Source organism: Elephas maximus, chromosome X, assembly GCF_024166365.1.
Source record: "Elephas maximus indicus isolate mEleMax1 chromosome X, mEleMax1 primary haplotype, whole genome shotgun sequence".
In the NCBI taxonomy this organism is placed as follows: domain Eukaryota; kingdom Metazoa; phylum Chordata; class Mammalia; order Proboscidea; family Elephantidae; genus Elephas; species Elephas maximus.
The window spans coordinates 164,951-192,868 of NC_064846.1; positions in this window are offsets into that span (position 1 = coordinate 164,951).

A 27,918-nucleotide genomic window follows, 5' to 3' on the forward strand; every position below is an offset into this window, starting at 1 on the left:
ACTCCCAACGAAAAAAAGCCCTAGCCCAGATGGCTTCACTGGAGAATTCTACCAAACATTCAGAGAAAAGTTTACACCAGCACTACTCAAACTATTTCAGAACGTAGAAAAGGAAGCAATACTTCTGAATCCATTCTATGAAGCCAGCATAACCCTGAAACCAAAACCAGGCAAAGACACCACCAAAAAAAAGAGAAAATTACAGACCAATATCTCTCATGAATATTGATGCAAAAATACTCAACAAAATTCTAGTCAATAGAATTCAGCACCATATCAAAAAGATAATACACCGTGACCAAGTAGGATTCATACCATGTATGCAAGGACGGTTCAACATTAGAAAATCAATCAAAGTAATCCACCACGTAAATAAAAGGAAAGAAAAGAATCACATGATCATCTCAATTGATGCAGAAAAGGCATTTGACAAAGTCCAACACCCATTCCTGATAAAAACTCTCAATAGGTATAGAAGGGAAATTTCTGAACACAATAAAGAGCATCTATGCAAAACTAACAGCCAACATCATTGTTAATGGAGAGAGGCTGAAAACATTGCCCTTGAGAACAGGAAGAAGACAAGAATGCCCTTTATCACCACTCCATTTTAACATTGTGTTGGAAGTCCTAACTAGAGCAATAAGGCAAGGTACAGAAATAAAGGGCATCCAAATTGGTAAAGAAGAAGTTAAACTGTCCCTATTTGTGGATGATATGATACTATACATACAAAACTCAAAAGACTCCACGAGAAAACTACTGGAACTAATAGAAAGATTCAGAAGAGTAGCAGGATACAAGATACGAACGAGAACCCACTGCAGCTGAGTCAATTCTGACTCATAGTGACCCTACAAAAATCAGTTGGATTCCTATACACCAATAAAGAGAACGATAAAAAGTAAATCAGGAAAACAATACCATTTACAATAGCCCCTAAAAAAAATTAAATACTTGGGAATAAATCTAATCAGGGATGTGAAAGACCTATACACAGAAAACCACAAAACACTACTGCAAAAAACCAAAAGAGACCTACATGAATGGAAAAATATACCACGCTCATGGATAGGTAGACTCAACATTGTGAAAATGACAATTCTGCCAAAAGCGATTTAGAATTACAATGCAATACCGATCCAAATACCAACAACCTTCACTAAAGAGATGGAAAAACTTATCATTAGCTTTATATGGAAAGGAAAGAAGCCCCGGATAAGTAAAGCACTACTGAAAAACAAGAATAAAGTAGGAGGACTTGCACTACCTGACCTCAGAACCTACTATACAGCTACAGTAGTCAAAACAGCCTGTTACTGTTACAATGACAGATAGATTGACCAACGGAACATAATTGAGAACCCAGATATAAATCCATCCACCTATGGTCACCTGGTCTTCGACAAGGGGCCAAAGTACATCAAATGGGGGAAAGACAGCCTTTTTAACAAATGGTGCTGGCAAAACTGGATGTCCATCTGCAAAAAAATGAAACAGGACCGATACCTCACACCGTATACAAAAAACTAACTCAAAATAGATCAAAGACCTAAATTATAAAGCCAAAAACTATGATGATCATAGAAGAAAAAATGAGATCAATGCTAGAGGCCCTAATACATGGCATTAACAGGATACAAATCACAACCAACAACACACAAACTCCAGAGGATAAGCTAGATAACTGGGATCTTCTAAAAATTAAACATTTATGCTCATCGAAAGACTTCACCAAAAGAGTAAAAAGAGAGCCTACAGACTGGGAAATAAAAATTTGGCTATTACAAATCAGACAAAGGTCTAATCTCTAAAATCTACAAGAAAATCCAACACCTCTACAACAAAAAGACAAATAATCCAATTAAAAAGTGGGCAAAGAAAATGAACAGACATTTTACCAAAGAAGACCTTCAAGCAGCCAACAGACACATGAGGAAATGCTCACGATTTCTAGACAACGGAGAAATGCAAATCAAAACCACAATGAGATACCATCTCACCCCGGCATTACTGGCACGAATCAATAAAACAGAAAATAACAAATGTTAGAGAGGCTTCAGGGAGATTGGAACTCTTATGCACTGCTGGTGGGAATGCAAAATGATACAATCATTTTGGAAAAGGAAATGGTGCTTCCCTAGAAAGCTGGAAAAAGAAATACCATATGATCCAGCAATGACACTCCTAGGAATATATCCTACAGAAATAAGAGTCGTCACACAAATAGATACATGTACACCCATGTTCACTGCAGCATTGTTCGCAATAGCAAAAAGATGGAGACAACCCAGATGCCCATCAATAGATGAATGGATAAACTGTGGTACATACACACAATGGAGTATTATACAATGGTAAAGACAACGATGAATCTGTGAAGCGTCTCATAACATGGACGAATCTGGAGGGCATTATGCTGAGTGAAATAAGTCAATCGCAAAAGACAAATATTGTATTAGACCGCTACTGTAAAAACTCAAGAAAAGGTTTACATACAAAAAGGAACAATCTTTGGTGGTTACAAGGGAGCGGAGGGATGGGGATGGAAAAAGGTTAAATAGACAACAGATAAGTGGTAACTTTGGTGAAGAGTAAGACAGTACACAATACTGGGGAAGCCAGCACAACTTGTACAAGGCAAGGGCACGGTAGCTCCATAAAAATTAAAAAAAAAATTTTTTTTAAACATTCAGAGAGGCGGGGCCAAGATGGCGGACTAGGTGGACGCTACCACGGATCCCTCTTGCAACAAAGACTCGGAAAAACAAGTGAATCGATCACGTACATAACAATCTACGAACTCTGAACAACAAACACAGATTTAGAGACGGAGAACGAACAAATACGGGGAGGCAGCGATTGTTTTCAGAGCCTGGAGCCAGTGTACCAGTCAGCAGATTTTCTGGAAAAACTAGTTTCTCAGTGATGGCTCGGAGACAGCAGTCCATATCAAACCACATAAAGAAGCAGACCATGACAGCTTCTACAACCCCCCAAACAAAAGAATCAAAATCTTTCCCAATGAAGATACAATCCTGGAATTATCAGATACAGAATATAAAAAACTAATTTACAGAATGCTTCAAGACATCAGAAATGAAATAAGGCAAACTGCAGAAAAAGCCAAGGAACACACTGAAAAAACAGTTGAAGAACTCAAAAAGATTATTCAAGAACATAGTGGAAAAATTAATAAGTTGCAAGAATCCATAGAGAGACAGCATGTAGAAATCCAAAAGATTAACAATAAAATTACAGAATTAGACAACGCAATAGGAAGTCAGAGGAGCAGACTCCAGCAATTAGAACGCAGACTGGGACATCTGGAGGACCAGGGAATCAACACCAACATAGCTGAAAAAAAAAACAGATAAAAGAATTTAAAAAAAAGAAGAAACCCTAAGAATCATGTGGGACTCTATCAAGAAGGATAACTTGCGAGTGATTGGAGTCGCAGAACAGGGAGGGGGGACAGAAAACACAGAGAAAATAGTTGAAGAACTCCTGACACAAAACTTCCCTGACATCATGAAAGACGAAAGGATATCTACCCAAGATGCTCATCGAACCCCATTTAAGATTAATCCAAAAAGAAAAACACCAAGACATATTATCATCAAACTTGCCAAAACCAAAGATAAACAGAAAATTTTAAAAGCAGCCAGGGAGAAAAGAAAGGTTTCCTTCAAGGGAGAATCAGTAAGAATAAGTTCAGACTACTCAGCAGAAACCACGCAGGCAAGAAGGGAATGGGACGACATATACAGAGCACTGAAGGAGAAAAACTGCCAGCCAAGGATCATATATCCAGCAAAACTCTCTCTGAAATATGAAGGCGAAATTAAGATATTTACAGATAAACACAAGTTTAGAGAATTTGCAAAAACCAAACCAAAGCTACAAGAAATACTAAAGGATATTGTTTGGTCTGAAAACCAATAATATCAGGTACCAGCACAATACAAGGTCACAAAACAGAACGTCCTGATATCAACTCAAATAGGGAAATCACAAAAACAAACAAATTAAGATTAATTTAAAAAATAAATAAATAAATAAAATAATACACATAACAGGGAATCATGGAAGTCAATAGGTAAAAGATCACAATAATCAAAAAGAGGGACTAAATACAGGAGGCATTGAACTGCCAGAAGGAGAGTGATACAAGGCGATATAGAACGTTACAAGTTAGGTTTTTACTTAGAAAAATAGGGGTAAATAATAAGGTAACCACAAAAAGGTATAACAACTCCATAACTCAAGATAAAAGCCAAGAAAAACGTAACGACTCAACTAACATACAGTCAAACACTATGAAAATGAGGATCTCACAATTTACTAAGAAAAACGTCTCAGCACAAAAAAGTATGTGGAAAAATGAAATGGCCAACAACACACATGAAAAGGCATCAAAATGACAGCACTAAAAACTTATTTATCTATAATTATGCTGAATGTAAATGGACTAAATGCACCAATAAAGAGACAGAGAGTCTTGGACTGGATAAAGAAACACAATCCGTCTATATGCTGCCTACAAGAGACACACCTTAGACTTAGAGACACAAACAAACTAAAACTCAAAGGATGGAAAAAAATATATCAAGCAAACAATAAGCAAAAAAGAAGAGGATTAGCAATATTAATTTCTGACAAAATAGACTTTAGACTTAAATCCACCACAAAGGATAAAGAAGGACACTATATAATGATAAAAGGGACAATTGATCAGGAAGACATAACCATATTAAATATTTATGCACCCAATGACAGGGCTGCAAGATACATAAATCAAATTTTAACAGAATTGAAAAGTGAGATAGACACCTCCGCAATTATAGTAGAAGACTTCAACAAGCCACTTTCGGAGGACAGGACATCCAGTAAGAAGCTCAATAGAGACACGGAAGACCTACTTACAACAATCAACCAACTTGACCTCATCGACTTATACAGAACTCTCCACCCAGCTGCTGCAAAGTATACTTTTTTTTCTAGCGCACATGGAACATTCTCTAGAATAGACCACATATTAGGTCATAAAACAAACCTTTGCAGAATCCAAAACATCGAAATATTACAAAGCATCTTCTCAGACGACAAGGCAATAAAAGTAGAAATCAATAACAGAAAAACTAGGGAAAAGAAATCAAATACTTGGAAAATGAACAATACCCTCCTGAAAAAAGACTGGGTTATAGAAGACATCAAGGAGGGAATAAGGAAATTCATAGACTGCAACGAGAATGAAAATACTTCCTATCAAAACCTCTGGGACACAGCAAAAGCAGTGCTCAGAGGCCAATTTATATCGATAAATGCACACATACAAAAAGAAGAAAGAGCCAAAATCTGAGAACTGTCCTTACAACTTGAACAAATAGAAAGTGAGCAACAAAAGAACCCATCAGGCACCAGAAGAAAACAAATAATAAAAATTAGAGCTGAACTAAATGAATTAGAGAACAGAAAAACAATTGAAAGAATTAACAAAGCCAAAAGCTGCTTCTTTGAAAAAATTAACAAAATTGATAAACCATTGGCTAGACTGACTAAAGAAATACAGGAAAGGAAACAAATAACCCGAATAAGAAACGAGAAGGACCACATCACAACAGAACCAAATGAAATTAAAAGAATCATTTCAGATTACTACGAAAAATTGTACTCTAACAAATTTGAAAACCTAGAAGAAATGGACGAATTCTTGGAAAAACACTACCTACCTAAACTAACACATTCAGAAGTAGAACAACTAAATAGACCCATAACAAAAAAAGAGATTGAAACGGTAATCAAAAAACTCCCAACAAAAAAAAGCCCTGGCCCGGACGGCTTCACTGCAGAGTTCTACCAAACTTTCAGAGAAGAGGTAACACCACTACTACTGAAGGTATTTCAAAGCATAGAAAATGACGGAATACTACCCAACTCATTTTATGAAGCCACCATCTCCCTGATACCAAAACCAGGTAAAGACATTACAAAAAAAGAAAATTATAGACCTATATCCCTCATGAACATAGATGCAAAAATCCTCAACAAAATTCTAGCCAATAGAATCCAACAACATATCAAAAAAATAATTCACCATGATCAAGTGGGATTTATACCAGGTATGCAAGGCTGGTTTGATATCAGAAAAACCATTAATGTAATCCATCACATAAATAAAACAAAAGACAAAAACCACATGATCTTATCAATTGATGCAGAAAAGGCATTTGACAAAGTCCAACACCCATTTATGATAAAAACTCTTACCAAAACAGGAATTGAAGGAAAATTCCTCAACATAATAAAGGGCATCTATGCAAAGCCAACAGCGAATATCACTCTAAATGGAGAGAACCTGAAAGCATTTCCCTTGAGAACGGGAACCAGACAAGGATGCCCTTTATCACCGCTCTTATTCAACATCGTACTTGAAGTCCTAGCCAGGGCAATTAGGCTAGACAAAGAAATAAAGGGTATCCGGATTGGCAAGGAGGAAGTAAAGTTATCACTATTTGCAGATGACATGATCTTATACACAGAAAACCCTAAGGAATCCTCCAGAAAACTACTGAAACTAATAGAAGAGTTTGGCAGAGTCTCAGGTTATAAGATAAACATACAAAAATCACTTGGATTCCTCTACATCAACAAAAAGAACACTGAAGAGGAAATAACCAAATCAATACCATTCACAGTAGCCCCCAAGAAGATAAAATACTTAGGAATAAATCTTACCAAGGATGTAAAAGACCTATACAAAGAAAACTACAAAGCTCTACTACAAGAAATTCAAAAGGACATACTTAAGTGGAAAAACATACCTTGCTCATGGATAGGAAGACTTAACATAGTAAAAATGTCTATTCTACCAAAAGCCATCTATACATATAACGCACTTCCGATCCAAATTCCAATGTCATATTTTAAGGGGATAGAGAAACAAATCACCAATTTCATATGGAAGGGAAAGAAGCCCCGGATAAGCAAAGCACTACTGAAAAAGAAGAAGAAAGTGGGAGGCCTCACTTTACCTGATTTCAGAACCTATTATACAGCCACAGTAGTCAAAACAGCCTGGTACTGGTACAACAACAGGCACATAGACCAGTGGAATAGAATTGAGAACCTAGATATAAATCCATCCACATATGAGCAGCTGATATTTGACAAAGGCTCAGAGTCAGTTAATTGGGGAAAAGATAGTCTTTTTAACAAATGGTGCTGGCATAACTGGATATCCATTTGCAAAAGAATGAAACAGGACCCATACCTGACACCATGCACAAAAACTAACTCCAAGTGGATCAAAGACCTAAACATAAGGACTAAAACATTCAAACTCTCTGAGGGACCGAATTACTGGGCTGAGGGCTGTGTGGACCATAGTCTTGGGGAACATCTAGCTCAATTGGAATAACATAGTTTATAAAAATTGTTCTACATTCTACTTTGGTGAGTAGCGTCTGGGGTCTTAAAAGCCTGTGAGCAGCCATCTAAGACAGTCCACTGGTCTCACCCCTTCAGGAGCAAGGAAGAATGAAGAAAACTAAAGATACAAGGGAAAGATTAGTCCAAAGGATTAATGGGCCACATCTACCATGGCCTGCACCAGACTGAGTCCAGCACAGCTGGATGGTGCCTGGCTACCACCACTGACTTCTCTGACAGGGATCACAATAAAGGGTCCCAGACAGAGCTGGAGAAAAATGTAGAACAAAATTATAACTCACAAAAAGAAAGACCAGACTTGCCAGCCTGACAGAGAGTGGAGAAACCCTGAGAGTATGGCCCCTGGACACCCTTTCAGCTCAGGAATGAGGTCACCCCTCAAGTTCACCCTTCAGCCAAAGATTGAACAGGCTCAGGGACAAAACAAGACTAAAGGGGCATACCAGCCCTGGGTAGTGACTGGAAGGCAGGAAAGAACAGGAAAGCTGGTAATAGGGAACCGAGGGTTGAGAAGGGAGAGTGTTGACATGTCATGGGGTTGTTAACCAATGTCATACAACAATGTATATACTAACTGATGAGAAACTAGTTTGTTCTGTAAACCTTCATCTAAAAAAAAAAATAAATAAAGTTCAATATAAAACAACAACACCACTAAATCCAACTTAAAAAAAAATTCGGACTCGTCTTTGACTCCTCTCTTTCTCTCATACCCCATACCCAATCTATCAGCAAATCTTGTTGGCTTATTTGTAGGAGTTTATTATATACTGATAATATTGTTACTTGAGTGTATTGCATATATCTTCTTCCTGTTTGTAACTTGATTTTTTTTGTTAACTTTTATTGAGCTTCAAGTGAACGTTTACAAATCAAGTCAGACTGTCACATATAAGTTCATATACATCTTACTCCGTACTCCCACTTGCTCTCCCCCTAGTGAGTCAGCCCTTCCAGTCTCTCCTTTCGTGACAATTTTGCCAGCTTCCAACTCTCTCCATCCTCCCATCCCCCCTCCAGACAGGAGATGCCAACACAGTCTCAAGTGTCCACCTGATATAATTAACTCACTCTTCATCAGCATCTCTCTCCTACCCACTGTCCAGTCCCTTTCATGTCTGATGAGTTGTCTTCGGGGATGGTTCCTGTCCTGTGCAAACAGAAGGTTTGGGGACCATGACCGCCAGGATTCCTCTAGTCTCAGTCAGACCATTAAGTCTGGTCTTTTTATGAGAATTTGGGGTCTGCATCCCACTGATCTCCTGATCCCTCAGGGGTTCTCTATTGTGCTCCCTGTCAGGGCAGTCATCGATTGTGGCCGGGCACGAAGTAGTTCTTCTGGTCTCAGGATGATGTAGGTCTCTGGTTCATGTGGACCTTTCTGTCTCTTGGGCTCTTAGTTGTTGTGTGACCTTGGTGTTCTTCATTCTCCTTTGCTCCAGGTGGGTTGAGACCAATTGATGCATTTTAGATGGCCGCTTGTTAGCATTTAAGACCCCAGACGCCACATTTCAAAGTGGGATGCAGAATGTTTTCATAATAGAATTATTTTGCCAATTGACTTAGAAGTCTCCTTAAACCATGGTCCCCAAACCCCCGCCCTTGCTCCGCTGACCTTTGAAGCATTCATTTTATCCCGGAAACTTCTTTGCTTTTGGTCCAGTCCAGTTGAGCTGACCTTGCATGTATTGAGTATTGTCCTTCCCTTCACCTAAAGCAGTTCTTATCTACTAATTAATCAGTAAAAAACCCTCTCCCACCCTCCCTCCCTCCCCGCCTCGTAACCACAAAAGTATGTGTTCTCAGTTTATACTATTTCTCAAGATCTTATAATAGTGGTCTTATACAATATTTGTCCTTTTGCCTCTGACTAATTTCGCTCAGCATAATGCCTTCCAGGTTCCTCCATGTTATGAAATGTTTGACAGATTCGTCACTGTTCTTTATCGATGAGTAGTATTCCATTGTGTGAATATACCACAATTTATTTACCCATTCATTCGTTGATGGACACCTTGGTTGCTTCCAGCTTTTTGCTATTGTAAACAGAGCTGCAATAAACATGGGTGTGCATATATCTGTTTGTGTGAAGGCTCTTGTTTCTCTAGGGTATATTCCGAGGAGTGGGATTTCTGGGTTGTATGGTAGTTCTATTTCTAACTGTTTAAGATAACGCCAGATAGATTTCCAAAGTGGTTGTACCATTTTACATTCCCACCAGCAGTGTATAAGAGTTCCAATCTCTCCGCAGCCTCTCCAACATTAATTATTTTGTGTTTTTTGGATTAATGCCAGCCTTGTTGGAGTGAGATGGAATCTCATCGTGGTTTTAATTTGCATTTCTCTAATGCCTAATGATCGAGAGCATTTTCTCATGTATCTGTCAGCTGCCTGAATATCTTCTTTAGTGAAGTGTGTGTTCATATCCTTTGCCCACTTCTTGATTGGGTTGTTTGTATTTTTGTGGTTGAGTTTTGACAGAATCATATAGATTTTAGAGACCAGGCGCTGGTCGGAGATGTCATAGCTGAAAATTCTTTCCCAGTCTGTAGGTGGTCTTTTTACTCTTTTGGTGAAGTCTTTAGATGAGCATAGGTGTTTGATTTTTAGGAGCTCCCAGTTATCGGGTTTCTCTTCATCATTTTTGGTAATGTTTTGTATTCTGTTTATGCCTTGTGTTAGGGCTCCTAAGGTTGTCCCTATTTTTTCTTCCATGATCTTTATCGTTTTAGTCTTTATGTTTAGGTCTTTGATCCACTTGGAGTTAGTTTTTGTGCTCGGTGTGAGGTATGGGTCCTGTTTCATTTTTTTGCAAATGGATATCCAGTTATGCCAGCACCATTTGTTAAAAAGACTACCTTTTCCCCAATTAACTGACACTGGGCCTTTGTCAAATATCAGCTGCTCATATGTGGATGGATTTATATCTGGGTTCTCAATTCTGTTCCATTGGTCTATGTGCCCGTTGTTGTACCAATACCAGGCTGTTTTGACTACTGTGGCTGTATAATAGGTTCTGAAATCAGGTAGAGTGAGGCCTCCCACTTTCTTCTTTTTCAGTAATGCTTTGCTTATCCGATGCTTCTTTCCCTTCCATATGAAGTTGGTGATTTGTTTCTCTATCATCTTAAAAAATGACATTGGAATTTGGATCGGAAGTGCATTGTATGTATAGAAGGCTTTTGGTAGAATAGACATTTTTACTACGTTAAGTCTTCCTATCCATGAGCAAGGTATGTTTTTCCACTTAAGTATGTCCTTTTGAATTTCTTGTAGTAGAGCTTTGTAGTTTTCTTTGTATAGGTCTTTTACATCCTTGGTAAGATTTATTCCTAAGTATTTTATCTTCTTGGGGGCTACTGTGAATGGTATTGATTTGGTTATTTCCTCTTCAGTGTTCTTTTTGTTGATGTAGAGGAATCCAAGTGATTTTTGTATGTTTATCTTATAATCTGAGACTCTGCCAAACTCTTCTATTAGTTTCAGTAGTTTTCTGGAGGATTCCTTAGGGTTTTCTGTGTATAAGATCATGTCATCTGCAAATAGAGATAATTTTACTTCCTCCTTGCCAGTCTGGATGCCCTTTATTTCTTTGTCTAGCCTAATTGCTCTGGCTAGGACTTCTAGCACAATGTGGAATAAGAGCGGTGATAAAGGGCATCCTTGTCTGGTTCCCGTTCTCAAGGGAAATGCTTTCAGGTTCTCTCCATTTAGAGTGATGTTGGCTTTTGGCTTTGCATAGATGCCCTTTATTATGTTGAGGGATTTTCCTTCAATTCCTATTTTGGTGAGAGTTTTTATCATAAATGGGTGTTGGACTTTGTCAAATGCCTTTTCTGCATCAATTGATAAGATCATGTGGTTTTTGTCTTTTGTTTTATTTATGTGGTGGATTACATTAATGGTTTTTCTGATATTAAACCAGCCTTGCATACCTGGTATAAATCCCACTTGATCATGGTGAATTATTTTTTTGATATGTTGTTGGATTCTATTGGCTAGAATTTTGTTGAGGATTTTTGCATCTATGTTCATGAGGGATATAGGTCTATAATTTTCTTTTTTTGTAATGTCTTTACCTGGTTTTGGTATCAGGGAGATGGTGGCTTCATAAAATGAGTTGGGTAGTATTCCGTCATTTTCTATGCTTTGAAATACCTTTAGTAGTAGTGGTGTTATCTCTTCTCTGAAAGATTGGTAGAACTCTGCTGTGAAGCCGTCCGGGCCAGGGCTTTTTTTTGTTGGGAGTTTTTTGATTACCGTTTCAAGCTCTTTTTTTTTTTATGGGTCTATTTAGTTGTTCTACTTCTGATTGTGTTAGTTTAGGTAGGTAGTGTTTTTCCAGGAATTCATCCATTTCTTCTAGGTTTTCAAATTTGTTAGAGTACAATTTTTCGTAATAATCTGATATGATTCTTTTAATTTCAGTTGGGTCTGTTGTGATGTGGCCCTTCTTGTTTCTTATTCGGGTTATTTGTTTCCTTTCCTGTATTTCTTTAGTCAGTCTAGCCAATGGTTTATCAATTTTGTTAATTTTTTCAAAGAAGCAGCTTTTGGCTTTGTTAATTCTTTCAATTGTTTTTCTGTTCTCTAATTCATTTAGTTCAGCTCTAATTTTTATTATTTGTTTTCTTCTGGTGCCTGATGGGTTCTTTTGTTGCTCACTTTCTATTTGTTCAAGTTGTAGGGACAGTTCTCAGATTTTGGCTCTTTCTTCTTTTTGTATGTGTGCATTTATCGATATAAATTGGCCTCTGAGCACTGCTTTTGCTGTGTCCCAGAGGTTTTGATAGGAAGTATTTTCATTCTCGTTGCAGTCTATGAATTTCCTTATTCCCTCCTTGATGTCTTCTATAACCCAGTCTTTTTTCAGGAGGGTATTGTTCATTTTCCAAGTATTTGATTTCTTTTCCCTAGTTTTTCTGTTATTGATTTCTACTTTTATTGCCTTGTGGTCTGAGAAGATGCTTTGTAATATTTCGATGTTTTGGATTCTGCAAAGGTTTGTTTTATGACCTAATATGTGGTCTATTCTAGAGAATGTTCCATGTGCGCTAGAAAAAAAAGTATACTTTGCAGCAGCTGGGTGGAGAGTTCTGTATAAGTCGATGAGGTCAAGTTGGTTGATTGTTGTAAGTAGGTCTTCCGTGTCTCTATTGAGCTTCTTACTGGATGTCCTGTCCTTCTCCAAAAGTGATGTGTTGAAGTCTCCTACTGTAATTGAGGAGGTGTCTATCTCAGTTTTCAGTTCTGTTAAAATTTGATTTATGTATCTTGCAGCCCTGTCATTGGGTGCATAAATATTTAATATGGTTATGTCTTCCTGATCAATTTTCCCTTTTATCAGTATATAGTGTCCTTCTTTAACTTTTGTGGTGGATTTAAGTCTAAAGTCTATTTTGTCAGAAATTAATATTGCTAATCCTCTTCTTTTTTGCTTATTGTTTGCTTGATATATTTTTTTCCATCCTTTGAGTTTTAGTTTGTTTGTGTCTCTAAGTCTAAGGTGTGTCTCTTGTAGGCAGCATATAGACGGATCGTGTTTCTTTATCCAGTCCAAGACTCTCTGTCTCTTTATTGGTGCATTTAGTCCATTTACATTCAGCGTAATTATAGATAAATGTTCAGTGTTGTCATTTTGATGCCTTTTTATGTGTGTTGTTGACAATTTCATTTTTCCACATACTTTTTTGTGCTGAGACGTTTTTCTTAGTAAATTGTAAGATCCTCGTTTTCGTAGTGTTCGACTTTATGTTAGTTGAGTCGTTACGTTTTTCTTGGCTTTTATCTTGAGTTCTGGAGTTGTTATACCTCTTTGCGGTTACCTTATTATTTACCCCTATCTTTCTAAGTAAAAACCTAACTTGTATTGTTCTATATCGCCTTGTATCACTCTCCATATGGCAGTTCTATGCCACCTGTATTTAGTCCCTCTTTTTGATTATTGTGATCCTTTACATATTGACTTCAATGATTCCCTGCTATGAACATTTTTTTTAATTAATCTTAATTTTTTTTTGTGATTTCCCTATTTGAGTTGATATCAGGATGTTCTGTTTTGTGACCTTGTGTTGTGCTGGTATCTGACATTATTGGTTTTCTGACCAAACAATATCCTTTAGTATTTCTTGTAGCTTTGGTTTGATTTTTGCAAATTCTCTAAACTTGTGTTTATCTGTAAATATCTTAATTTCGCCTTCATATTTCAGAGAGAGTTTTGCTGGATATATGATCCTTGGCTGGCAGTTTTTCTCCTTCACTGCTCTGTATATGTCATCCCATTCCCTTCTTGCCTGCATGGTTTCTGCTGAGTAGTCTGAACTTATTCTTATTGATTCTCCCTTGAAGGAGACCTTTCTTTTCTCCCTGGCTGCTTTTAAAATTTTCTCTTTATCTTTGGTTTTGGCAAGTTTGATGATAATATGTCTTGGTGTTTTTCTTTTTGGATCAATCTTAAATGGGGTTCGATGAGCATCTTGGATAGATATCCTTTCATCTTTCATGATGTCAGGGAAGTTTTCTGTCAGCAGATCTTCAACTATTTTCTCTGTGTTTTCTGTCCTCCCTCCCTGTTCTGGGACTCCAATCACACGCAAGTTATCCTTCTTGATAGAGTCCCACATGATTCTTAGGGTTTCTTCATTTTTTAAAATTCTTTTATCTGATTTTTTTTCAGCTATGTTGGTGTTAATTCCCTGGTCCTCCAGATGTCCCAGTCTGCATTCTAATTGCTTGAGTCTGCTCCTCTGACTTCCTATTGCGTTGTCTAATTCTGTAATTTTATTGTTAACCTTTTGGATTTCTACATGCTGTCTCTCTATGGATTCTTGCAACTTATTAATTTTCCACTATGTTCTTGAATAATCTTTTTGAGTTCTTCAACTGTTTTTTCAGTGTGTTCCTTGGCTTTTTCTGCAGTTTGCCTTATTTCATTTCTGATGTCTTGAAGCATTCTGTAAATTAGTTTTTTATATTCTGTATCTGATAATTCCAGGATTGTATCTTCATTTGGGAAAGATTTTGATTCTTTTGTTTGGGGGGTTGTAGAAGCTGTCATGGTCTGCTTCTTTATGTGGTTTGATATTGACTGCTGTCTCCGAGCCAGCACTAAGATATGAAAAAAAAATTTTTTTTGTAGTGGTTTATTCTATAATTGCTCACTGAGTCTTATCTTGTTTTGTTTTCTTTCAATATACGTGGATGGGCTACTAGATTGTGCTGTCTTGTTTGTTGTAGCCCTTGACTTACTTATGACGTATTACCAGCTGGTTTGGTCTGCTGCCAGATATATATGCCTGAGTGTATTCACTATTCTTGAGTAGAATCTGATTTTGGGTCATCAAGTGTGTGCTGCACCCTAACACCTATCCACCTCGAGAAGCAGTGGTGATAGTTGTGTGCACCAGATTCTATTAGCATCTGGGGTTCACGCTCCAGGGGGTGCAGGATGCTGACAGGCTTCCCCCAAGTGTCAGTGAGGTAGGTGTGTCTCTATTCCTATAGCACCTTGGTGGAAGGGCACTGCAGCTGTACCTTAGGCCCCCAATGCAAGTACCTCTACTGATTGGTAGATGTCACCCTCCTTAGACCCCTAAGGCAAGAGGCTAGGTGGTCTGGGGGGATCTTCAGCCCTCAGTTCCCTGTTGTGGTTCAGTTAGGGCTCTGTTGAATAAGCAGAGATATCAGACCTGGGAAACTTGTTTTTCCAGAAAATCCACTAAAAAAAATGCAGTCAGATCCCTATCAGAACTGCCTTTGGATTATAACCGCCACCTTGTTCCCTGTAAGGATGAAAGTCCGAGATTTGGATCATATATGCTTGGCTGTAGCTGGTTCTGTATTTTTAGTCCAATTAGGGATGGATTTTTGGTCCCTGGGTTTTTTGTGGTTCCTTCTCTCAGGCCGGAAGAATGGGTTAGGAAAAGACCAAAAAAAAAGGGGGGGGGAAGCAAAGCCGCCGCGGAGCCGGAGCCGTTCTCCCTCTGGCTCAGGAAATTCCAATGTTAATGAAACCACCTGGGAAGGGTGGGGGAGGGTTCAGAGAAATAGGAGAGTAGCACTTCGGAATATAGCCAAAGTTACTTATCTTGCTTGGAATGACTATTTTATCTGAGATTCCCGAGGGGCGTGTCGCCTATGTGCGCTGGCTGTGTGGAGATTGCCCCTGAGGGTCTGGGCCGCTGAAGCCACGGTCAGATCCTCCGCTGCCAGTCCAAAGCCCAGCATCAAGGTTCCCCTGCTGGGACGCTGCACTTCCGGCTCCAAAATCAGTCGCTGCCTCCCGGGGACTTCTCGTCCCGCCAGCCGCGTCGCCGCGCCACCTCCGCGGACTGGCTGGGCCCCCTCCTGGGGTTAGTTCAGGGGAGTAGGGCTGTGCCCCGTGCTTGCGCCGTGAAGGCGCCCATTCAAAAGTCCGGCGCCAAGGTTCCCCAGCTGGGACGCTGCACTCCCGGCTCCAAAACCAGTCACTGCCTCCTGGGGACTTCTCCCACCAGCCACGTCGCCACGCCGCCCGCGCAGACTGGCTGGGCCCCCTCCTGGGGTGAGTTCAGGGGGGTAGGGCTGCTCCCCTTGTTTGCGCTGTCATAAGATTTTGAGTTCAGCTCCCCTGGGCCCAGACCTATGCCCGGCGCCAAGGTTACCTGACTGGGACGCTGGCTCCAGGCTCTGAAAACAGTCGCTGCTTCCCCGTATTTGTTTGTTCTCTGTCTCTAACTCTGTGTTTGTTGTTCAGGGTTCGTAGATTGTTATGTATGTGATCGATTCACTTGTTTTTCCGAGTCTTTGTTGCAAGAGGGATCCGAGGTAGCGTCTAGTCCTTCATCTTGGCCCCGCCTTTGATTTTTTTTTAAAAATTGAGTTGAAAGTCACATAACATACAATTAACCATTTAAAAGTGTACAATTCAGTAGCATTTTATGCATTGACAATGTTAGGTAACCACTATCTTTCTGTAGTCCCAAAATATTTTCGACACCCAAAAATGAAACTTTGTACCCGTTAAGCAGTCACTCCCCATTTTACAGCTTTTTTTTTTTTTTTTTTTTATAGTTCCTGGGGAAACCCTGGTGGCGTAGTGTTAAGTGCTATGGCTGCTAACCAAAGGGTCGGCAGTTCAAATCCACCAGGCGCTCCTTGGAAACTCTATGGGGCAGTTCTACTTTGTCCTATAGGGTTGCTATGAGTCAGAATAGACTTGACGGCACTGGGTTTTTCTAGTTCCTGGAAACCATTAATGTGCTATCTGTCTCTATGGATTTGTCTATTATGGATATTTTATATAAAAGGAATAATACAATATGTGACCTTCTGTGTCTGGTTTATTTCACTTAGTACAATGTTTTCTCGATTCATCCAAGTAGTAGCATGCATCAGTACTTCATTCCTTTTTATGTCTGAATAATATTCCATTGTCTTTGGTGGTGTAGTGGTTAAGAGCTATGGCTGCTAACCAAAAGGTCAGCAGTTCGAATCCAACAGGCACTCGTTGGAAATTCTGTGGGGCAGTTCTACTGTGTCCTGAAGTGTCACTATGAGTCAGAATTGACTCGACAGAAATGGTCTGGTTTTTTGGTACATTGTTGTTGTTGTTGATAGGTGCTGTCAAGTCGGTTCCGACTCATAGGGACCCTATGCACAACAGAACGAAACACTGCCCGGTCCTGCATCATCCTTACAATCGTTGTTATGCTTGAGCTCATTGTTGCAGCAACTACATCAATCCACCTCGTTGAGGGTCTTCCTCTTTTCCGCTGACCCTGTACTCTGCCAAGCGTGATGTCCTTCTCCAGGGACTGATCCCTCCTGACAACTTGCGTGTGATATTAATGATACTGTTTGATGATTTCCACATTCTGTTAGATCGCCTTTCTTTGGATAAATAAATATGGATCTCTTCCAGTCGATTGGCCAAGTAGCTGTCTTTCAAATTTCTTGACATAGATGAATGAATACAGATGCAGAAATTCTCAACAAAATCCTAGCCAATAGAATATGACAACATATCAAAAAAATAATAATAATACATCATGACCAAGTGGATTCATATCAGACATGCAAGGTTGGTTCAACATTAGAAAATCAATTGACGTAATCCACCACATAAGTAAAACAAAGGAAAGGAATCATATGATGATATCGGTTGATACAGAAAAGGCATTTGATAAAGCCCAACACCTATTCCTGATGAAAACTCTCAGCAAAATAGGAATAGAAGGGAAATTCCTCAAATTAATAAGGAGAATTTATACAAAACCAACAGCCAATGTTATCCTCAATGGAGAGAATCTGAAAGCCTTCTCCCTGAGAACGGGAACCAGACAAGGATGCCAATTATCACCACTCTTATCCAACATTGTATTAGAAGTCCAAGCAAGAGTAGTAAGGCAAGAAAAGGAAATAAAGGGCATCCTCATTGATAAGGAAGAAATACAACTATCCCTATTCACAAATGATATGATTCTATACATAAAAAATTCTAAGAACTCCACAAGAAAGCAGGATACAAGATTAACATACAAAAATCAGTTGGATTCCCCTACGTCAACAAAGAAAACTGTGAAAATGAAATCATGAAAACAATACCATTTACTATAGCCCCCCAAAAGATAAAATCCTTAAAAATAAATCTAACCAGGGACATAAAATCTTATACAAAGATAACTACAAAACTCTACTGCAAGAAACCAAAAGAGACCTACATAAATGAAAAAACATACCATGTTCTTGGATAAAAAGACTTAACATTGTGAAAATGTCAATACTACCCAAAGCAATATATAAATATAATGCAACCCCAATCCAAATCCCAACAGCATTCTTCAATGAGATGGAAAAACTAATCACTACCTTTGTATGGAAGGGAAAGAGGCCCTAAATAAGTAAAGCCTTATTACAAAGGACAAAATAGGAGGCCTTACACTACCTGATGATGTCAGAGCATACTATACAGCCACAGTAGTCAAAACAGCCTGGTACTGGTATGACAACAGACACACAGACCAAAGGGACAGAATTGAGAACCCAGACGTAAATTCATCTACCTATGGACAACTGATCTTCAACAAAGGACCAAAGGTTATTGAATGGGGAAGAGACAATCTCTTCAACAAATGGTGTTGGCAAAATTGGATATCTATCTGTAGAAAAATGAAACAGGACCCATACCTCACACCATTCACAAAAACTAACTCAAAATGGATCAAAGACCTAAATATAAAACCTAAAACTATAAAGATCATAGAGGAAACATTAAGGACAGTGCTAAGGGCCCTAATATATGGCATAAATAGATTACCAAGCATAACTAAAAATGTACACACAGAAGAAAATGAACTGGATAAATGGGACCTCCTAAAAATTAAACACTTATGCTCAACAAAAGACTTCTCCAAAAGAGTGAAAAGAGAGCCTACAGATTGGGAAAAAAATTTTGGCTACAACATATCTGACAAGGGTCTACTCTCTAAAATTTACAGAAAACTTCAACACCTTGACAACAACAACAAAAAAGACAAATAATACAATTTAAAAATGGACAAAGTAAACGAACGGACACTTGACCAAAGAAGACATTTAGGTAGCTAACAGACGCATGAGGAAATGCTCATGATCACTAGCCATTACAGAAATGCAAATCAAAACTATAATGAGATACCATCTCACCCCGACATTACTGGCACCAAAAAAGAAAAGAACAAATGTTGGCAAGGATGTGGGGAGACTGGAACTCTTATACACTGCTGGTGGGAATGCAAAATGGTGGTACAACCACTATGGGAAGTGGTATGGTGTTTCCCCAAAAAGCTAGAAATACAAATTACTGGGCTGAGGGCTGAGGGCTGTGGGGACCATGGTCTCGGGGAACATATAGCTCAACTGGCATAACATAGTTTATAAAGAAAATATTCTACATTCTACTTTGGTGAGTAGCATCTATGGTCTTAAAAGTTTATGAGAGGCCATCTAAGATACTCCACTGGTCTCACCCTGTCTGGAGCAAGGGAGAATGAAGAAAACCAAAGACACAAGTGAAAGAGTAGTCCAAAGGACTGATGGACCACAACTACCACAGCTTCCACCAGACTGAGTCCAGAACAACTAGATGGCGCCTGGCTACCACTGCTGACTGCTCTGACAGGGATCACAATAGACAATCCCAGACAGAGCTGGAGAAAAACGTGGAACAAAATTCTAACTCACACACACACAAAAAAAAACAGACTTACTGGTCTGACAGAGACTGGAGAAACCCCAAGAGTATAGCCCCTGGAAACTCTTACAGCTCAGTAATGAAGCCACTCCTGAGGGTCACCCTTCAGCCAAAGATTAGACAGGCCCATAAAAGAAAATGAGACTAAATGGGCACACCAGTCCAGGGGCAAGAACGAGAAGGCAGGAGAGGGCAGGAAAGTTAGTAATGGGGAACACAAAGTCAAGAAGTGGAGAGTGCTCACATGTCGTGGGGCTGGCAATCAATGTCACAAAACAATATGTGTATTAATTGTTTAACGAGGAACTAGTTTGCTCTGTAAACAATCTAAAGTACAATAGCTATTAAAAAAAAAAGCTAGAAATAGAAATACCACATGATCCAGCAATCCCACTCCTAGGTATATACTCTAAAGAAATAAGAGCCATGACATGAATAGATATATGTGCATCCATGTTCATTGCAGCATTATTCACAATAGCAAAAATGTGGAAGCAAGCTAAGTTCCCATCAACAGATAAATGGATTAACAAACTGTGGTACATACATACAATGGAATACTACGCAATGATAAAGATTAATGAATTCACGAAACATCTCACAACATGGATGAACCTGCAGGATATTATGCTGAGAGAAATAAGTCAATCACAAAAAGACAAATTTTGTATGAGACCACTTTTATAAAGTAACAATAAATGGTTTACACAAAGAAAAAAAAAAGACTGATGGTTATCAGGGATGGGAGGGGGTTGTTGTTCTTAGGTGCCGTCGAGTCGGTTCTGACTCATAGCGACCCTATGCACAACAGAATGAAACACTACCCGGGCCTGTGCCATCCTTACAATCGTTGTTATGCTTGAGCTCATTGTTGCGGCCACTGTGTCGATCCACCTCGTTGGGGGTCTTCCTCTTTTCCGCTGACCCTGTACGCTGCCAAGCATGATGTCCTTCTCCGGGGACTGATCCCTCCTGACAACATGTCCAAAGTATGTAAGACGCAGCCTCACCATCCTTGCCTCTAAGGAGCATTCTGGCCACACTTCTTCCAAGACAGATTTGTTCGTTCTTTTGGCAGTCCATGGGATATTCAATATTCTTCGCCAACACCGCAATTCAAAGGTGTCAACTCTTCTTCGGTCTTCCGTATTCATTGTCCAGCTTTCACATGCGTATGATGCGATTGAAAATACCATGGCCTGGGTCAGGCGCACCTTAGTCTTCAGGGTGACATCTTTGCTGTCCAACACTTTGAAGAAGTCCTTTGCAGCAGATTTACCCAATGCAACGCATCTTTTGATCTCTTGACTGCTGCTTCCATGGCTGTTGATTGTGGATCCAAGTAAAATGAAATCCTTGACAACTTCATTTTTTTCTACGTTTATCATGATGTTGCTCATTGGTCCAGTTGGGAGGATTTTTGTTTTCTTTATGTTGAGGCGTAATCCATACTGAAGGCTGTGGTCTTTGATCTTCATTAGTAAGTGCTTCAAGTCCTCTTCACTTTCAGCAAGCAAGGTTGTGTCATCCGCATAACGCAGGTTGTTAATGAGTCTTCCTCCAATCCTGACGCCCCGTTCTTCTTCATATAGTCCAGCTTCTCAGATTATTTGTTCAGCGTACAGATTAAATAAGTATCGTGAAAGAATACAACCCTGACACACACCTTTCCTGACTTTAAACCAATCAGTATCCCCTTGTTCTGTCTGAACAACTGCCTCTTGATCTACGTAAAGGTTCCTCATGAGCACAATTAAGTGTTCTGCAATTCCCATTCTTCGCAGTGTTATCCATAGTTTGTTATGATCCACACAGTCGAATGCCTTTGCATAGTCAATAAAACACAAGTAAACCCCCTTCTGGTATTCTCTGCTTTCAGCTAGGATCCATCTGACATCAGCCATGATATCCCTGGTTCCACGTCGTCTTCTGAATCCAGCCTGAATTTCTGGCAGCTCCCTGTCGATATACTGCTGCAGCCGTTTTTGAATGATCTTCAGCAGATGAGTGATATTAATGATATTGTTCTATAATTTCCACATTCAGTTGGATCACCTTTCTTGGGAATAGGCATAAATATGGATCTCTTCCGGTCAGTTGGCCAGGAAGCTGTCTTCCATATTTCTTGGCATAGACGAGTGAGCACCTCCAGTGCTGCATCTGTTTGTTGAGACATCGCAAGTGATATTCCATCAATTCCTGGAGCCTTGTTTTTCACCAATGCCTTCAGAGCGGTTTGGACTTCTTCCTTCAGTACCATCGGTTCCTGATCATATGCCACCTCTTGAAATGGTTGAATATTGACTCATTCTTTTTGGTATAATGACTCTGTGTATTCCTTCCATCTTCTTTTGATGCTTCCTGAGTCGTTTAATATTTTCCCCATGGAATCCTTCACTATTGCAACTCGAGGCTTGAATTTTTTCTTTAGTTCTTTCAGCTTGAGAAACACTGAGCGTGCTCTTCCCTTTTGGTTTTCCATCTCCAGCTCTTTGCACATGTCATTATAATACTTTACTTTGTCTTCTCGAGAGGCCCTTTGAAATCTTCTGTTCAGTTCTCTTACTTCATCAATTCTTCCTTTTGCTTTAGCTGCTCGACGCTCAAGAGCAAGTTCCAGAGTCTCCTCTGACATCCATCTTGGTCTTTTCTTTCTTTCCTCTCTTTTCAGTGACCTCTTGCTTTCTTCATGGATGATGTCCTTGATGTCATTCCACGACTCGTCTGGTCTTCGGTCACTAGTGTTCAATGCATCAAATCTGTTCTTGAGATGGTCTCTAAATTCAGGTGGGATATACTCAAGGCCATATTTTGGCTATCATGGACTTGCTCTGATTTTCTTCAGCTTCAGCTTGAACTTGCATATGAGCAATTGATGGTCTGTTCCACAGTCGGCCCCTGGCCTTGTTCTGACTGATGATATTGAGCTTTTCCATTGTCTCTTTCCACAGATGTAGTCAATTTGATTTCTGTGTGTTCCATCTGGAGAGGTCCATGTGTGTATAGTCGCCCTTTATGTTGGTGAAAGAAAGTATTTGCAGTGAAGAAGTCATTGGTCTTGCAAAATTCTATCATTCAATGTCCAGTATTGTTTCTATCACCAAGGTCATATTTTCCAACTACTGATCCTTTTTGTTTCCAACTAGCACATTTCAATTGCTAGTAATTACCATTACATCTTGATTGCACGTTTGATTAATTTCAGACTGCAGCAGCTGATAAAAATCTATTTCTTCATCTTCGGCCCTAGTGGTTGGTGTGTAAATTTGAATAATAGTCGTTTTGCCTGGCCTTCCTTGTAGGGGTATGGATATTATCCTATCACTGACAGCATTGTACTTCAGGATAGATCTTGAAATGTTCTTTTTGAGGATGAATGCAACACCATTCCTCTTTGAGTTGTCATTCCCAGCATAGTAGACTATATGATTGTCCGATTCAAAATGGCCAATACCAGTCCATTTGAGTTTACTAATGTCTAGGATATCGATGTTTATGAGCTCCATTTCATTTTTGATGATTTCCAACTTTCCTAGCTTCATTCCAGGTTCTGATTATTAATGGATGTTGGCAGCTGTTTCTTCTCATTTTGATTCGTGCCATATCAGCAAATGAAGGTCCCGAAAGCTTTACTCCATCCATGTCATTAAGTATGTATATATGGTTTTTAATTTCAGGATACTAGGTGAGATCACCAAGAAAGTGAGTGTAGTTATAGAAGAGGAATAAGAACTGAAACCTTAGGCATTCTAATGTTTAGAGCTCAGTGAGACGAGGAAGAACCATCAGCGGACTCGAAGGAGCAGCAATCAGTGAGGCACGAGGAGAACTAACAAAGTATGATGTGCTGTAAGCAGAGTAAATCATGTGTTTCAAGAAAGAAGGTGTGTTCAACATCTTTTACGCCCCATTTCGCATGCTCTTCAACCACCTTTTTGTTTAGGCCATTGCTTCAGCAGCTGTATGCAGATGTAGCTTGATGGCGTCTCATTCAGCTGCACCTCAAATTATTGATCTTTGCCCTGGGGTTTCCTCTACTATCACCATGGGAGACACCTGCAGGAGCCTGCTTAGTGATTCTGGATCCTGTATTAACCTGCAAGTTCCAGGAAGTTAATGCCCTCCAGGACTACCCTTGATCAATAGGAGATGAGATCTGGTGGATAAACATTCTCCTCATGTATGTGTGGTGGAAAATTCTGAGGTACATTCTATCTGGCTTCTCAGAGAATCCCCGGTAGGAAAACACCTCAGTCGTCCACAGGGGTAAACAGTTCAATAACACCCTTGGACTGACATTCCCTCCTTTCTTGGTTCACTCTTCCCAGTCATCGTCTCCTGTTCCCTGAATCACTTTCCCAAGAGGGACAAGAGTTTTGTTGTGATGGACCAGGGAATCTAATCTTGGTAATTAGAAAAGTGAGCACTCAAGGGGATTGATGTATAATAAAAAAATTAGGGGTCAACTTTGGGTGGTGGTTGAGGGTAATGGGAATGAGAGGCCAACGTGGAAATCATCTTGATTAATTGTCAAAGGTACCCAGCACATGGTGGATGAAACCTTGGATGAAACTCATCTTACACAGCCACCCGTCGTCCATATCATGCTGTCTTGTGTGTTATCATATTTATGCCCTGATTCTAAATTCAGTGTTGAATCTGGACTGCAGTTATATGCTAGCCTTTTATGCAGTAATTCTCTCTATTCTCTTTCCCAGCTCCAAACTCCATTCTGTTTATCTGAAGCCCCTTTAACAGGTTTCAGTTTCTCTTACTATTGTCTAAGGCTGATAAAAAAAAAAAAAAACAAATTTGACCCTTCTTTCAGAACTGCAGACTAAGTCTGATTTCTCATTCTGTCCATCTGCTATTTTATGCAGCTCATCTTGGGCTCATGTGTTAATAATTGCCGGGCAGAATACAAGCACTTCATTGGCAGTATAGCTACTAAAAAAAACCCCAAAAAACAGAAACCGGTTGCCTTTGAGTAGATTCCGACACAAAGCAACTCTACAGGACAGAGTAGAACTGCTCCACAGTGTTTCTGAGAAGCAACTGGTTGACTTGAACTGCCAACCTTTTGTTTAGCAACCAACTTCTTAACCACTGTGCCGCCAGACTGCACGTAGCTACTAGCAAGGAGCTTTTTGCATCATATTTTATAGGAAATCATAGACCCCTGAATGATGGCCTTTAAACAACCTAATTTTTCCTGAGTATAGGCCACTACCTCTTAATTACCTGCTTCCAAAAGAGAATCTCTCCCTCAGGTGGGTCTGGATTCTAAGTGTCTATCACTGTACTTTTAGGCCTCTTGATTCTCACTAATTATTTGTCTGTCTACCTCCCTATTCAAAGGAAGCATATCAATATGAAATGAATATATATTTACTAACTAGCTTTTTAAAAAGTTGCTTTAATATGACATATAGAATTACCTAGCTTAATCATGGCTCAAATAAGATAAAGGAGTGCTTTGTTTAAATAAATATATTTTTGCATTTTAAAATAACTTTCAAATCAATACTTTGAAATCATTGGCAAAAATGATGATTAATTAGGAATGTGTATTATACTTTCAAAATAAGAAAAACACAAGAGGTCCATTTTATAAATGGTACAGAATTCCATTTTTACCAAATAAACAAGTAACCAGATGTACGACTCCTAAGGGAATAGAAATGGACCCCCCTGGAAATTCCTAATATCTGGGATGGATAGGACAGGAATGGGTATAGATACCCTGTTCTGGGAACCTGGGGCTCAGGACGTGTGTTCTGGGGGTACTAGATTTCCAGATAATCTACTTCCTCAGATCAGCCAAGTCAGAGACCCCCTTCCCTCTTTTCTGGCTCTACAACAGAAGCTCCTTCTAATGGGCAACCCTCCCTTTGGCTTTCTGTGCATACTGCATTTCATTAGAGACATCCCACCCATCCACCCACCCACTCCCCACCTACCCAAACCAGCCTTGGGAATGGGATCTACAGGTCTCATGGAAACCCTGGGCGGGTTCAGTCCTAAGGCCATGTTATGGTTGACTGACTATAAGAAGTCCAGGTGTCCCGTCGCTTGTCTATTTCTCTTGATCCTATCCAGCGAGGGAAAAGAAAATGTGGCCTCTGTCCTCTTCTAATTTCTTATATTGTCACTGAAGCCAAATTCAGTCTAAAGGTACACACAAGCCCACACAAGTGTTCAATCCTGATATGTGTTATCAAGCAGACACAACACCCAAATGATGAACAGTTAAAAAATTTTTGTTTTTCCTGATGTTGCTTTACAGATTCAGCCTTACACACGTGTTGTGCATTAATTTCTCCAAGTATAACATTCCTTAACATTTGTACAGAACCTCAGATATTAAGGACTGTTTCTGCTTTAATGACTCTCACAAAATCTCAAGGGTTTATTATCTTCGTTTTACAGATGAGGGAAGCAAAGGTCCAGAGAAGGCACAAGGTAGAGAGAAGCAGCATAGATATTTAGTATACAGATAAAAACTCTGGCCTAGGAGTCAGCAGACCTGGATTCCCGCACTTCTTTGTCACTAATTCACTGTGTGATTATAAGTAAGTCACTTCTCCTCTCTGGGTCTCTGTAGCTGCATTTATAGAATGAGGTGATTAGGCTTTCTTACCCCTGTTTACATGTTATAATCTCCTGGGAGCTTAAAAAAAAATCCATTCCTAGCTGTACCCCTAAAGATTCATATTTAGTTGTTTTCAGGGTACGATGATTTCCACAATACCACATTGGCTCAGAAGAAGCCAATCCAGGGAAAACAACAAATCCAGTATGATATTTCTCTCTGAAGGAGAGAAACCCTGTCATTTAGAATAAGACCCAAGTACCATGGGGCATGTCCTAGAAGGGACTTTGAAAGACAGAGAGCCTTAGTGGCACACTCTAAATTTTATCCTCTAGGAGAGAGCTCAAGCAAGGCTCTATTCACCTCTCTCACTCACAGTCTCTCTCTCACGCGCGCGCACACACACACACAGAATCACACTAGCTGAAGAGCTGCAGGAGTTTGAAAAAGAAGAGTGCTGATATAAATCAAGGCGTTAGTGAAATGGAGTTTTAGGTAAGAGAAACAAACTGATTTTAGAGCTTTTCTCTTTCACGCGGTTTATTTTTTGCCTTTGATTTTCTCTCTGCACCCACATTTAGAATTCTTTTCCACTACTTTTTCTCTCTTTCCTTCAATATAGCTTATTTTTTTATTAAGATGGGCCTGGGTCCTTCTTCTCCTTGGGAAGCCTTCACCCCATTGGAAAGAGCTCGTTTAGAAAAAAAATGAATAGAGTAAAATCATTTAGACCAACTAATCTCTGGTATTATGAAAATGAGGGTTTCTTTCCTTGGGCTTTCTTTTTAGTGTTAATTTTTATCATCAGAGTGATAAGACTTTCAAGGCTGAAGATTAAAATGTAGGCCTAGGAGAAAAGGGTCAAGGAAGTCACTCAGTCTCCTTTTAGTTTCAAAATAAGCCTTCAAGGTTTGTGTGTGGTTCAGCCTATCTTATCACAGTAGGAGAGCATGCAGGTGGTTTGAGGCTAAAGCCCTAAAGCTAGGGTATTTACTCCAGTGACCACCTCTGTTTTCCATCCTCAGTAACCTTCAACAGTAGGGTTAGTTAGCTCTTCAAGGACTTGTGTGTCTTTTACTATCAGAGACATGACCCTTATCTGGCATAGTCAAAAGGGTTGCTTGGTTAGTTGGAGAATGGAAAATTTCCAGAAGACAAATTCTTTTGGAAGCAACAAATATAACTTGGATTGTAATGAGAGCAAGACACCTAACAATGAGCAGTGTCATTCCTTCAGGGCTATGTGTTTATCCATCTTGGCCTTTGAAAGCAGCTTCATGGGTTGTGTTGCAAAGATAACTTTGAGGGCCAAGATAAGGATAAGAGCCTAGATTAGGATAAAGAGCCTAAGGATGTCAGTCTTCCCACCTATCAAACCTTAGCCCAGAGGTTCAAAAGGGATACTAATGACCACGTGTGATCCAGCCTAAATCACCAGAGTAGAAGACTAATTGAGGACTAGGAGGTTGAGAATTTTTGTTACATTCACAAATCATAAGTCTAGTGGAATTTTCCTAGTCATATGAAATTAATCCATTCATCCCCTCATTTATTTATTGAATGCTCACTAAAAAAAAAAAAAAGAACAAATTCGCTGCCATCAAGTCGATTCCAACTCATAGTGACCCTATAGGACAGAGGAGAACTGCCCCCTATGGTTTCC